This window comes from Cygnus olor, chromosome 4, assembly GCF_009769625.2.
Source record: "Cygnus olor isolate bCygOlo1 chromosome 4, bCygOlo1.pri.v2, whole genome shotgun sequence".
Lineage (NCBI taxonomy): Eukaryota > Metazoa > Chordata > Aves > Anseriformes > Anatidae > Cygnus > Cygnus olor.
The window spans coordinates 38,400,764-38,413,417 of record NC_049172.1 but is presented as its reverse complement, the minus strand read 5'-3'; the positions used below and the strand labels follow the sequence as shown (position 1 = coordinate 38,413,417).

At 33.6% G+C, this 12,654-nt stretch overlaps 1 long non-coding RNA gene across 4 annotated transcripts in view; it reads right to left on the bottom strand.

The window, feature by feature from the left end:
* LOC121069736 overlaps window positions 1–12,654 on the bottom strand; it is a 245,677-nt gene that overhangs the window by 50,085 nt on the left and 182,938 nt on the right. Inside the window, exon 8 of one of the 4 annotated variants that reach the window (XR_005819586.1) lies at window positions 1,484–1,592. The exons of the other annotated variants lie outside the window; for them this stretch is intronic. This is a non-coding gene — a long non-coding RNA (uncharacterized LOC121069736). Of the gene's footprint in view, window positions 1–1,483; window positions 1,593–12,654 lie in introns of those variants that run through there. 4 annotated transcript variants of the gene reach the window in all.

The following is a 12,654-nucleotide window of genomic DNA, read 5'->3' as shown; positions in this document are numbered from 1 at the left end:
CAGTTTCAGGTTCATCCCTTACCTAGAGGGACACAATGTTAACAAAAGAATTGACAATCATCACTTGAAGCAGACCTAGAACCTTACTTGAATCATTTTAGCTCTTTTTTCTAGTTTTTTTCTAATTTGACATCTATTCTTGGTTTCATCTTAGTTCCTTGAATTCCGTATCTAAAGCTAACTAGTTGGTGCCTGACAGCATAAGACTTACACCCTCTACAATAGCTATTTTGCTGATTCCTTGCAAACTTTAACCCTATCTTCAGTTGCTTTTCAGTTCGTTGAGAAACTTCTTCCAGTAGTATCTCTAAAGCTTTACTGAAACAAGATTGTCCTTCTCTGGGGTCTTTTTTGATTATGTTTTATCAGACCTACAGTTTTGTGCTCATTTTGTCTTATGTATGCTCAAGGAACAGTAAAGCCAGAAACTGTTGTGAGCAACAAAAGAGGCATAGTTTGAAAATGGCATAACAATGGGAAATGAAAGAAATTCCCTTGACCTTGAATGGGAAACATTTCTAGGCTTATACTATATAGCTGCTATACAGTGAATCAATCTCTTTCAATACCCCCAAATACTGGCACTTCACAAACCCCCGAGCTAGCTATTCAATTGCTATAGAATGTCTTTAGTTTTTGTTTGTTTGTTTCTTTGTTTTTGTTTGTTTGTTTTTTTTTCCCCCATTATTTGCAATAGCTATAACAAAAAATAGACAAGGCAGTTCTGGTTTTGTTTTCTTCTTTCACTCTATAAGGCTACATTAGCAGGAAGAGTGTTTTTATGGATGCCATTTTAGCACATAGAAAAATAACACTTATCTTCCAGAAGAACTGTAAGTAAAGTTTTTATCCTCTCTTTTACATTATCTTTAAGAAGCTCTTTCCTGCCATCAGTTTAGCTGTTTTGTATGTGTTGAGATCCTTCAGGCTACAAATGAATGAGTTTCCACTTCATAAAATAAATTGATGTAGAAGTATTCTTTTAAGTTTATGAAGTTTTTGGTCTACAGCCTTACACAGGAACTTTGATTTTTTTTTTAAAGTCGTTTCATAGTTATGATTTATACACACACACGTGGCTTCTTTAGGAATCAGTATGCATTTTGGTACTGACCTAAACACTACAATTTTGATTATTTAACATGGAATAATATTTCAGTAAGGTTAAATGAAGCTTATGAACAGCACCCTGTTCTTGCATAAGACTTTCCCTTCCTCTCAGCACAACATGTCATTCTTTCATATACCGTTGTTCTTGAATAATGTAAAGTTGGTAAACTCTAAGGCGTGTCAAAGGAAAAAGATACAACTATCCTGAAAGAGGTCTATTGATTCAACAGTTAACGCCAAAAGGACCTCACAACAATCATTGCAGAGTTCTGGTGAAACCAACCAAGTGTGCATTGTGTCCTCATCTGCAGTCCTACAAAGAAGTCCAGTAACGAAGTCCAATAACTTAAAACATACAGTACCTTCCCTGACTTGCACTGTGTGTGTGTGTACATGCATGGAGTCACTATTAGAAGTGATCCCAGGAGTATCACCTTCTTTCAGCACCTCAGTAACAAAAGCATATTTTTGGGTAAGATTTTCTTTAAACCAAAGACATTTAAGAGAATCGCATGTAGTGGGTTTTGAAAAAAAAAAAAAAAAAAAAAAGCATTAATTTGTTCTGTGACTTCACACATCCATAGCTATTAAAGAGGTTTTTTGGTAATTCGATTCATGTAAAAGCCAAATCCTCAAATTTTCTGTTCAGCTTCAAGTCCAACTACAATTAATTAAATAAGAATATCCACCTACTGTAAATATTCTTGGAAACAGTTACTGAAAATTAAACAGTTATCAGTTAAATTGAATTTATACACTGGAAGCGTAATTCCTCCAACACTCAGAGCTGAATGAAGAAATAAAGCATTATTCTAGCAGTTTCCAAGCTTTTCCTACACAGACAAATTTTAGTCATATTATAACCACAGAAACTTTGTTCTTAAAATGTCATTTACTTAAAAGGCAAAAGCACTATCATTTACTTATGGCAAATAAACCAACATGAAAAATCTGTAATTTATTGAGTGTCTTGCTGATTCTGCTAATAATTATTTCCAAATGCATCAGCCATCATCAATGCTGACGAAAGTCTACTGCAAGCACTACTGCAAAATAGGATATTACTACAGTTCGGGTTTAAAAAAAATTAAAAACACAAAACTATATTCAAAGCGACTTGAGTTCACAAAAGGTGTAGATTTAGTCATAAATCATACTTAATTTTTTCTTAAGCAGCCCAGGTTGATGAGAATGTGTGTAACATTTATCATCTCTTTTTTCCACCTCAGCCTGCCTGCATTTCTAGGAAAGTGATGTCATTTGTGATGTTCCATCATTAGCTATCAATCCTTCTCTGTATTTTCTTCTATTACAACTAATAATTATGATGGAAAACATGGTGTATAATTCATTCAGATTGGAGCAGTTATTCAGATCTGCACATTAAGACACTACCTTTTCTCTGCACGTTTATGTGTAACTATCAAAGTATCTCCAGTATGCCCTGAAACATCAGGATCCTCATTCTGCCAAACTATCTGCTGATTTTTTAAATTTATCAATTCACTGACCCTATTGAAGCTAACCATTAACATACAGATAGGCATTCATGTATCTGAAAGACTTGTAGTGTTTGGCTTGAAAAATAGATTTATATTACAGACAAGAAAGAAACAATGATTTTTTTAACATCTAGAAAGCACAATAATGTATGAAAAGCAGACAATCCTAATCATTTTTGGAGAATAAACAAAAGTGTATACAGTATTAATTCAATTTTGACAGCCTGAGTATTAGATGATCTGTAATGCTATTATATAACTGTATATTCCAGTTACTAAGATGAGAACAATAATTTTAAATTTCAATACTTAGAATTAAAACTACTAAACCATTCTGATAACTGTAAATCTCTAAAACAATGTGCATACAAGGATAACCCAGATTTCAGCCATCCCATGTTGTCATTTTTTATATTGAAGACATTTGACTATTTAAAACGTGCCTAAAAAGGATGGCATTTACGTCCATAAATAGGAGTAAACTAAAGTAACCACTTATCCGCATTTTTCCATCTTTTCAGAGCTAGTCACAAGCATATACAACTTGGAACAAACAATCTGGCAACTATTACCCATGGCCAGCTGTTTCAAAGGTTGTGGGTTCAAATTCTTGCTACAATATGACCTGTGAGATCACTGCTAATTCAAACAGTTTACCTGTGCTTCAAATACCATGCATAAAGTACATTTTTCAGACAATTCTCACCTTTAACATGAAATGAGGGAAAAATATCAATGTTAAAATAAAATTACTTTTAATAATGATATAGTTTCATAATAGATCAGATTTTAGCCAATCATGAGAAATCAACAAAATGTTATGTGCAAGTATTGAAAGGACTGACCACTGAGAGGTTAGGGCTTTTTGCCAGGTTGATAAGGTGATACAGATTAATGTCAATTTATTCATCCTTCATCTACTACTCAATTCTGGTATGACACCAATGTACGTGATATATTAGAAATGCGTGAAAGAACAAATTTTAGGCATATTCAAAACAAAGAGAACATGAACTTCCCACTAAGAATAGGTAAAGATGACTTTAAAAGGGTCAAGAATTAAATAAAGCCTCCAGATTAAGACTGAGACACAATAGCAAGGTATTCAGGAAGGCTGGAAAAACAAACAAACAAAAAGTTTGCTTTACTTATTTTATTCTTAGCGTGACCCTTCTGAAGACTTAGCAGGGAGAGATTCAAAGGACTGCTACTTTCTTGAAAGAATGGAATAGTACTCTTTGAAAACATTTGTACAAGCTGTACACTATCACCAGTGTACTCTCACTTTCTCCCCAGTTTCTTCATTTCAACTCTCCCCTACAACCCTAGGGAAGCAAGCTGTATCCTATTCCAGAAGACAAAGATCAACTAACTGCACCAAACCACCACTGCAACCTAGGAAACATGACCCCACCCCAACCCAGTTTTCCCCATTATCTCTATTTCTACTGCCTCAGCAACAAAGTAATTCTGTTCTTCTTCTGTAAGGTGATTTGGAGTATATGGTAAATAAGCTTCCTGTGCTGTATTTTTGTGTTTGTGTTAGTTAAAGCAAATAACATGAAATATGCTATATGCTGAAGAAGAAAGGAATCAGCTTCCTCTTACCATCAAGCCCAACATACTTGTATTTTTCTACTATTCTCAATGTTTTGGTTTTCAGAAGTTCAGATCACTTTAGTGTAACTGAAAAGCAGCCAGAAAACTTCTGTTCTTATAAATATAAAGGATCTTTTCTCATGTCTTACTATTCTTACTATCAGCTCCTCTTTCCTTTTTTTTTTTTTTCTTTCTCCCCTGGCTGGGTGAGACAAAAAGAACAGCCTTTTAAAAAATGTGTCTTTAAAATTTGGAAGGAGTACAATGAAACGGGTGAGAGGCAAGTCTATGATGTCTTTATCTGGTATCATTTAAGCTTTACAATTACAAGTGCAGAGTTCATAAAAATCACAGTTGCAAATGGCTTGCTTTAATTTTCCATACGTTCCACAGGAATCTAATGCATATGGAAAGAACTAAAGAGGTACTCTTTCTTAGAGCAATTCAAAGGTGATCTTTTCTACTCTTGGACAGGTATATGGAGTGAATAAACGTAACATTTACATAACAGTGTAACGTGAGGAGCAGAAGCATAATATATCAACAAGGAAAATATTTTTTTCTTCAGTGCCTAACGGGTGGATTATTCCATTATAAAAAACAATAAGTACACAGATTACTCCAGACACTATGCGTTTAATGCAGTAATAAACATTCCTAAAGGCACCTTAGTTAACTGGTAAGGTTGCAAAATAATCTGTTCGCTTTTTATCCTTCTATTTGAACTTCCTACACAAGGAAGAATGATTTATACAATCCTTTGTGATAATGTTTTGTTAAAGCAAACGTATGCTACAGCAATCTGTATCTGGCTTTATTTCATTTGCACAGTTAAGGCTGCATGGGCCAGACTAAGCTCTCCTAATTCAGTAGCTGAAAGCATTTCTTGCTCTTTCACATAATCAGATCCCAGCACGTCAATTATTTTTACAAAAAGACTGCGTACTTTCCCCAGCTTTAATTGCAGTGTTACAGGGGAAGGCTGGCTTTTGAACACTCATATTTCAATGGATACATGCAGGTAAAATTATATGCATGTATTTGACAACAGTATGCAACTTGAAATTTGCCAACAATGTTCAAAATTTAATACAAGCATGAGAAAGGTTTTGCAATTAAGCAAAATAACAGCAGAATGGAGATGATAAATCAAACGACACACTGAAATTATTATAGACATTTTAATTACACTTTTTTTTTTTCTGCAAATGAGTGACTTTAATAATCTCTTTTTCCCCTAAGTCCATGCTATAAGCAAACAGAACTGCAGAGAGCAACTATGTTTCGGAAAGACTACGATATTATTGATATTTCATGTTTGATGACGTAAATCTACTTAACACTAGAAAAGAGATTTAGAGATGAGCTCCAATCATTTCAGTAATTGGTATTCATGTGTTCTAGTTCAGATGAATTATTGTTAGAATGATAGGCAGCTAACATTAAATGTCAAATTAACATGAAATATAAAGATGGCAATATGTTGAAATTTATATAACATACTTTGGGATGAAAACGCTATCCAAAAATTGGTCCTTGAGGAGTACCAATACATACTTAATTCAACATAAAATATTTTGATCCTTTATGCCAAATAACTAATTTTACTAATATAAATTAGTATCTGCTACTCAGTAAAATATTGTACACTAAATGCAGACCAGAAAGACTTACTACAGAATGGCTGTCACTAAACATATCATGAACTAAATATCATAAACATATAAAAAATACAGAACACATTTGGCTATTAACCTTCCCAAACATATTTCTAGATGTAAGGCATTTGCATCCCACATCAAAATCAAATGTCATTATCATGAGGCTACTTAATTGTTTGGGATAACGGTTTATTCTCCGACTCAACTACCAGCTATTTCAGTTCATTTCTCATCCATTGCCAATGAAAATAATATTTCTGAGATGAAAAGGACAACAAAAATTAAAATGACCAAAATTAACTAGAAGTAAAAAAAGTATTTCTTCTCTGTCTCTCGAAAAATAATATCATTTTGATTATGGCTACCAAAGCAGATAATTGATGCATGCAAAACTTAACTGTTCAAATATTGATTAGAATATAAACAGAAAAATTGTGAGAATCACTTAAAAAAAAAAAAAAAGATTAATTTTCCAGTTTGAGTAAATTATTGAAATTCTCTTCTATCCTGAGCTGGACCTACCTGTATCTATATGCTATAGTTTATCTATGAAAAATGTTTTGTTTTGTTTTCTCCATTTTAAACTCAGTTCATGTTTTTGTCATATAATTTAAATCAAAAAAAAAAAAAAAGTAATATGTTACTAAAAGTATTTCTGAACTACTGTCATTTAAATTCAAAACAGATGCTTCATAATTGACTAAAATACCAGAAGAAAACATTTTCATGTTAATTATTGTTTGCTATTGCAGGATTAATTCAGAATTATCAATTTCATGCTCACTTTATCTGTAATTTGCCATATATTATGTTTAAGCTAGGCAATTTTTAGAAAGAATCAGACCTATTTTCACCAGCATCAGTCATAGTTTTTCATTATCAGTGAGGCCTTTGCTCAATATTAGTTTCTATGGAAACCACCACTGACATTATTGACATATTTTTTATATATAAAAAAGCTGTGACACATGACTTTTGTTTTCTTTGCTCCTTTTCTTCATATAACTTTTTTTTTTTTTTTGAGTACTTTATGAATGTGGCAAAAAACAGTAAAAAGACCCTGCTATGATTCTCAGAGGTCCAATCTACTGTGAAAATAAAGAGTACATATGGCAAACGATTTCTCAGGAAAACGTTTTGCTTTTGGAAATGACATCAACCAGAGGAAGTATTACAAAAACAGCAGCTGAAAGAAACCAATTCACTGTTAGAACACACTCAAATCACATTCAATGCTGCAATAAGCAAGATGTCAAGAACCACAAAAAGAAAGTAAAATAAACTATTACAGTACAATATTTAAAGAGAATTTAACTACTGATAGATAATATTACTTGGGTAGTACACTGTATTACCTTGCTGAAAATCTGTCAGATTTTAGATATATCAGAAGAGATTTTTTTTTTTAATTCAATAAACCAACTACAAATTAAAATAGACTATGTTATGTGTGTGTCCTGGTTTCAGGTAGGACAGAGTTAATTTTCCTCCTAGTAGCTGGCAGGGTGCTATGTTTTGGATTAGAATGAGAAGAGCGCTGATAACATGCTGATGTTTTAATTGTTGTAGAGCAGTGCTTACACCAAGCCAAGGACTTTTCAGCTTCTCTCTCTGTCCTGCTAGCGAGCAGGCTAGGGATGCAGCAGGAGCTGGGAGGGGACAGACCCAGGACAGCTGACCCAAACTGGCCAAAGGGGTATTCCATACCATCTGACATCATGCTGAACAATATATAGGGGTGGCTAGCCGGGGTGGAGGGGGGGGCCGGCTGCTCGGGGATAGGCTGGGCATCGGTCAACGGGTGGTGAGCAATTGCATTGTGCATCACTTATTTCGTACACATTATTACTATTAATACTATTATTATTATTATTGTTGTTGTTATTCTTTTCCCTGTCTTAATAAACTGTCTTTATCTCAACTCACAGACTTCACTTTCCCGTTTCTCTCCCCCATCCCGGAGAGGGAGGGGGGAGGGTGAGCGAACGGCTTTGTGGTGTTTGACTGCCAGCCAGGCTAAACCACAACAGTGTGCAATCATTAAAGATGGCATGGTGCCAGATCCCTAAGAATGAAAGCTATTACATCAATGTCTACAGCAGAGAGTTATTTCCAGTATATTGGAAAAAAAAAATCATAGGATTTTTCAATTACTTAGAAAAATTCTTTTCCTACCTTGTTCAAGGTACAACAAAGCTCTGCCCTCTGAAGACAGGAGTTCCAGAGCAAGTGTCAAAATACTTTTGTTTTACTGACCAAAGTTATTTCTCCTAGATTGTGCCTCCATCCTGAATTAAGGATGGAATTGCTCATATCCATTGGGAATACGCGGTAGCAACCAGTTCTAAAGCATAACTGCCAGCAAGATCTGCATCAGGACGGGGAAAGAAGAGAAGGACAGAGCAGAAAATACATTCCTTAGAACGACGTGCCAGTTGACTGCAACTCAACAAGTTCAATACTGCAGCTTAAAGTGTCATCTACTAAAGTGTTAGAAAGAGCAATCAGAAAATTGTTTCTTTAAAACCTGTGTGGGTATATCCACTGAGGTCGGGAAAAACGAATTACAGAATTTTGAGAAACAAGGAAGTATACCACTAGAAAAGAATTGCAATTGTAGATGCATTGACAAAAATTTACTCTCAAGTTTTCACGGAATACACCACTGATAAGTAATATGCATTTCCCATCAGATCAACAGTGACTTATTTCAGGTGACTGTGAAGAAAAATAGGGATGTAGATTGCAAATACTGTTAGAATCTGACCAATATGCTGCCATAGGTGGTTTGACAAATCAAAGAATTTTAGACAATGACTGTATCTACTCCATTGGTAGAAGGATGTACAATCTGAAATATGTGGTAGGACTAGATGATCTTAGAGCTCTTTTCCAACCTGAATATTCTATGATCCTGTGGTATTACACTCCCTGTACATAAGGAGATACTAAAAGCTTATTTCTCAAAAGAAATTTGGTGCTGTTTCTTTAGTTGCACATAGAAAAAGAATACAAGTTAGCATATTCCTGACCTCTTGTTCTCAAAATAATAATAATAATAATAATAATAATAATTTAAAAACGTGGAAAAAAGCCATCGAAAAATCAAATTAGGAATATTCAGTAGAAAATGTATTGATCATATCAGTTATTACTTGAAAAGCAGATGATTAATAAAGCCTAAGGCTCTTCTCTTCATTCCCCACAGGGAATTGCTTCATAAACTTATCTATTCATTACTTAAGAAGGATGTTCAAAATTTACAGTAAACCTCAATATGAAAAGAAAAAAATTAGTACACTTCCAATGAAAACATAAGAGATGTCACATCAAATCCAGTCCATTGTCATTCAATTTCCCAAACAAAAAGCATGAAATTCCAAGAACTTATAGAAATATTTTCTTACATGCATAGCAAAGTAAATGAAGGACTTGCACATCTGTTAAGGAACAGAAGGTGAAAAACAACTTCAATTCTGGAAAAGACAATGGAAGTTCTGCCAGCTGTCTTGGCACAAGTTTGTTACTTAAATTTATTGCTAAATGCTTTAAGAGTTTTGCTAAGGCATCCCTTCTTAATTTGGTGTAAACACAAAGGAATAAAGATAAATAATAGAAAATTCAGATTATGCAGACAGTGTTAAATAGAACAAGAAAAAAGCCTCCAAAGTCTCCGAGTGCAGGAGTAAACCAACTTTCCAAAGCAGGAATAGTCATTTTAAAGTAACTGCTTACAATCTTAGATGTCCCAACCAGTCTGCACAGTAATATTCCAGACGAGACAGATCAATCATGTCAAACCAAATAAACTTTTTTTTTTTTACCGTTTATCACATCCAAACTGCATCGCATATGATTTTGTGCAGAACAGATAAAAGAGAAAAAACAGACAGTCATACCAATATGAAAGCGTACCTGATACCTTCCTATGAACTTATATTGCTGACAATTTTATGAGACTTGAACAAAACAAGCTCATTTCCTTACCAATTCACAACACACTGCAGGTTAAACACCAAGTAAGGTTTTTCCTCAAATATAACTTCATAAAAAGTTTAGCACATTTTGGGTAAGTTTCTATTGATATATTTATTTGTAACTATCTTAAGCTATTTATTTTCCCATCTCATTTTCTGAAAATAAATTCATGCCGCTCTTGAAATATAATTTAATATCAGATAAACAATACATAATTTTGACAAATTTATTATTCATTACGTATCGTACAAATTATGGCACTTCCTTGATATTTTTACCTGCAGATTAAAAACATAATTCTCATAATGAAAAGACATACTAGTACAATTTGACAAATGTTATTAAAGCTCTGTGCAAATCTTACAAAAAGTTTCCCTCTCTCGCCCCCTACAATCGAAAAGAATTAACCACTTTTTCTGCCAACACAGTGTACATAGTCAATACAACACAGTCCTAGAAAGTTAGTTTTATTTGTTGGGTGCTAATATCTGGATCACAAAATTCTACTCCTTTGATAAGCAAACCAAAAAAGCCTTTTCTTAAAATACTTCCTACAAACGTTAACTCAAACTGTACCTCACATAGTCCTTCATGGAGATGTAAAAAAAAAATATATATATATACACACAAACGTGTATATGTGCACCAGTCTCTTACATATGTTGTACCTAAAATCAATATTGTGAGATAATCACAACAGACTGAATAAAATAAAAATGCATGAGTATCATTTCATATCCTCTCCACAAAAAAGTCTTCTTACTTCTGTCCAATTTTATTGGAATTTTATTTATTCAAGAAAGGAAAATACAAGAAACATCTCTATTTGCATTTCTCTCGATATAAAAAGCAAGGAAATATTCAAGCAAATAAGCGTGCTTAACAATCTGAATACTTTTTCTTTGCAAGTTAGGCTGTCAATAGAACTCAGAGAAGACAGATCTCTTGAGTGAGATGGCTTCAGGAAATACAATTGTTTACTGAAGTATACTTAGGGTATGGCAACATCCAAACTAGACTATAACAGAACACATCTACTGAAAAACAGCAGTTTGTTTTTTTTTCCTGTAACTCAAAATCTTCAGAGTCCAAAAAAAAAAAAAAAAGCAACCTTCATCCTCACTGAACGGATATAAACACAATGGATATGGCAAAATGTTAGCATTTACAGGAAGTCAGAATAGTGGGCTGTGGTTTTCTTTTTTTTTTTTTTTAATCAACTTCATTAGTTCAGCAAAGGGACAACTCACTTTCCATTGTTCTAGTAGAGCTGTATTAATAAAAATAAATTTAGACAGACCATGGACTTCTTGTATTGTCCACAATCATACCTCACATCACCTCTGCTGGTAATTAATTTAGTCATTTTATCACACTATTTAAACAGAGCCTTTATTATTATTAACTGCACTCAAATATTTTCCAGGAAGATTATACTGTAGTATTTGTTCTCTACTTATCCCAAACAACATAAGCTAAGAACTGGACTGAGGAAGTTTTCATTAAATCCTGGATTAATTTTCAAACATCTTCAGAGCAAGAGTGTGTGTGCATGCACATGCGTATGCATATGTGCATCTATTTAATAGAAGCTGTTATTATTAAATGAGATGTGCATTCAGATCCCATGTAATTTTCATAATACATCATAATTACTACCAAAATGAACTCTTACCAGAATTAGAAAGCATACTTGCACAGGTAAAAAAAAAAATATGCAATTTTTTCAAACACACAAACTGATTTAATCTGAATAGTCAGCTAACTAGCTTTAGTTCACGTTAAAAAAAAGGAGAATTAATATATAATTCCCATTATGTCTTATTCGTACTCTTTTAGATGTCAAATGAATAGACTATGAATATATTTAGACCAAGTCTGTTGTGTTAGAATAGATACAACAGCCTCAAGCTCTGCTGCTCATTATGTTGATCTAAGTCATAGTGTGCTTTAGTGATGGGTTGGGAAATCCATTTCGTCCGAACAGCACAACCAGAGGTTATATTTAATGGGATACGTTCTAATACAGTCTGCCTCTGCGTGGTATTGGTTTTCATGGGAGACAGGTTTTTTCACTGGAGGAAAAATTACACTAAGGAGGGATAACAGGAGACTACAACAACCTAGTCTATAAGAAGGCATGTTATTACTTAAGGAGAGGCTCAGGAGATCCAGTTCCATGTCTTATTGAAATAGTATTGTTGCGTATATCTGTATTTTCCAAGCTTCAACTTTGGACCTGGTGTGTGACCCAGCCCAGAATGAGTAAGCAGAGTTAATTTAGATAGTTTTCCTATGCATTTAGAACTATGGTAGCTTTCTACAAAATCCACAAAATATTGCTGTACACAGATAAGATATGAGGACAGAACTATTAAGTGCTCTGTCTAAGGACACACTGGTTTCAAGTAAATGACTTAATTTACCTACCATGCTATTATTGTTGTATTGTTTTTCTGCTTCTATTCACACTACCACCATCTTTCCTCTGCTACTTAGTCTTTAATTCCAGTTACATCTCGTCTTCAAGTATCATGAGACTTATCTCTTCAAATATCCCCACTACTCAGATATTGTTTATTTCAAGATGTACAAAATTCAGGATGTATTCCCCTCAACTCTTCTTTTATAAAATATTTTTTCCTCCTGATCCAGAATGAAATATATCTACTGATTTGTTTAGTGGAAATTTCATTTGTTGTGTTATGTCACTTTCAAAAATAATAAAAAAAGGAAATTTAATTCATATAAATAGGAGTAATTCATCATTATCATTTTACCTAGCATTCTGTGAGACAAAGATT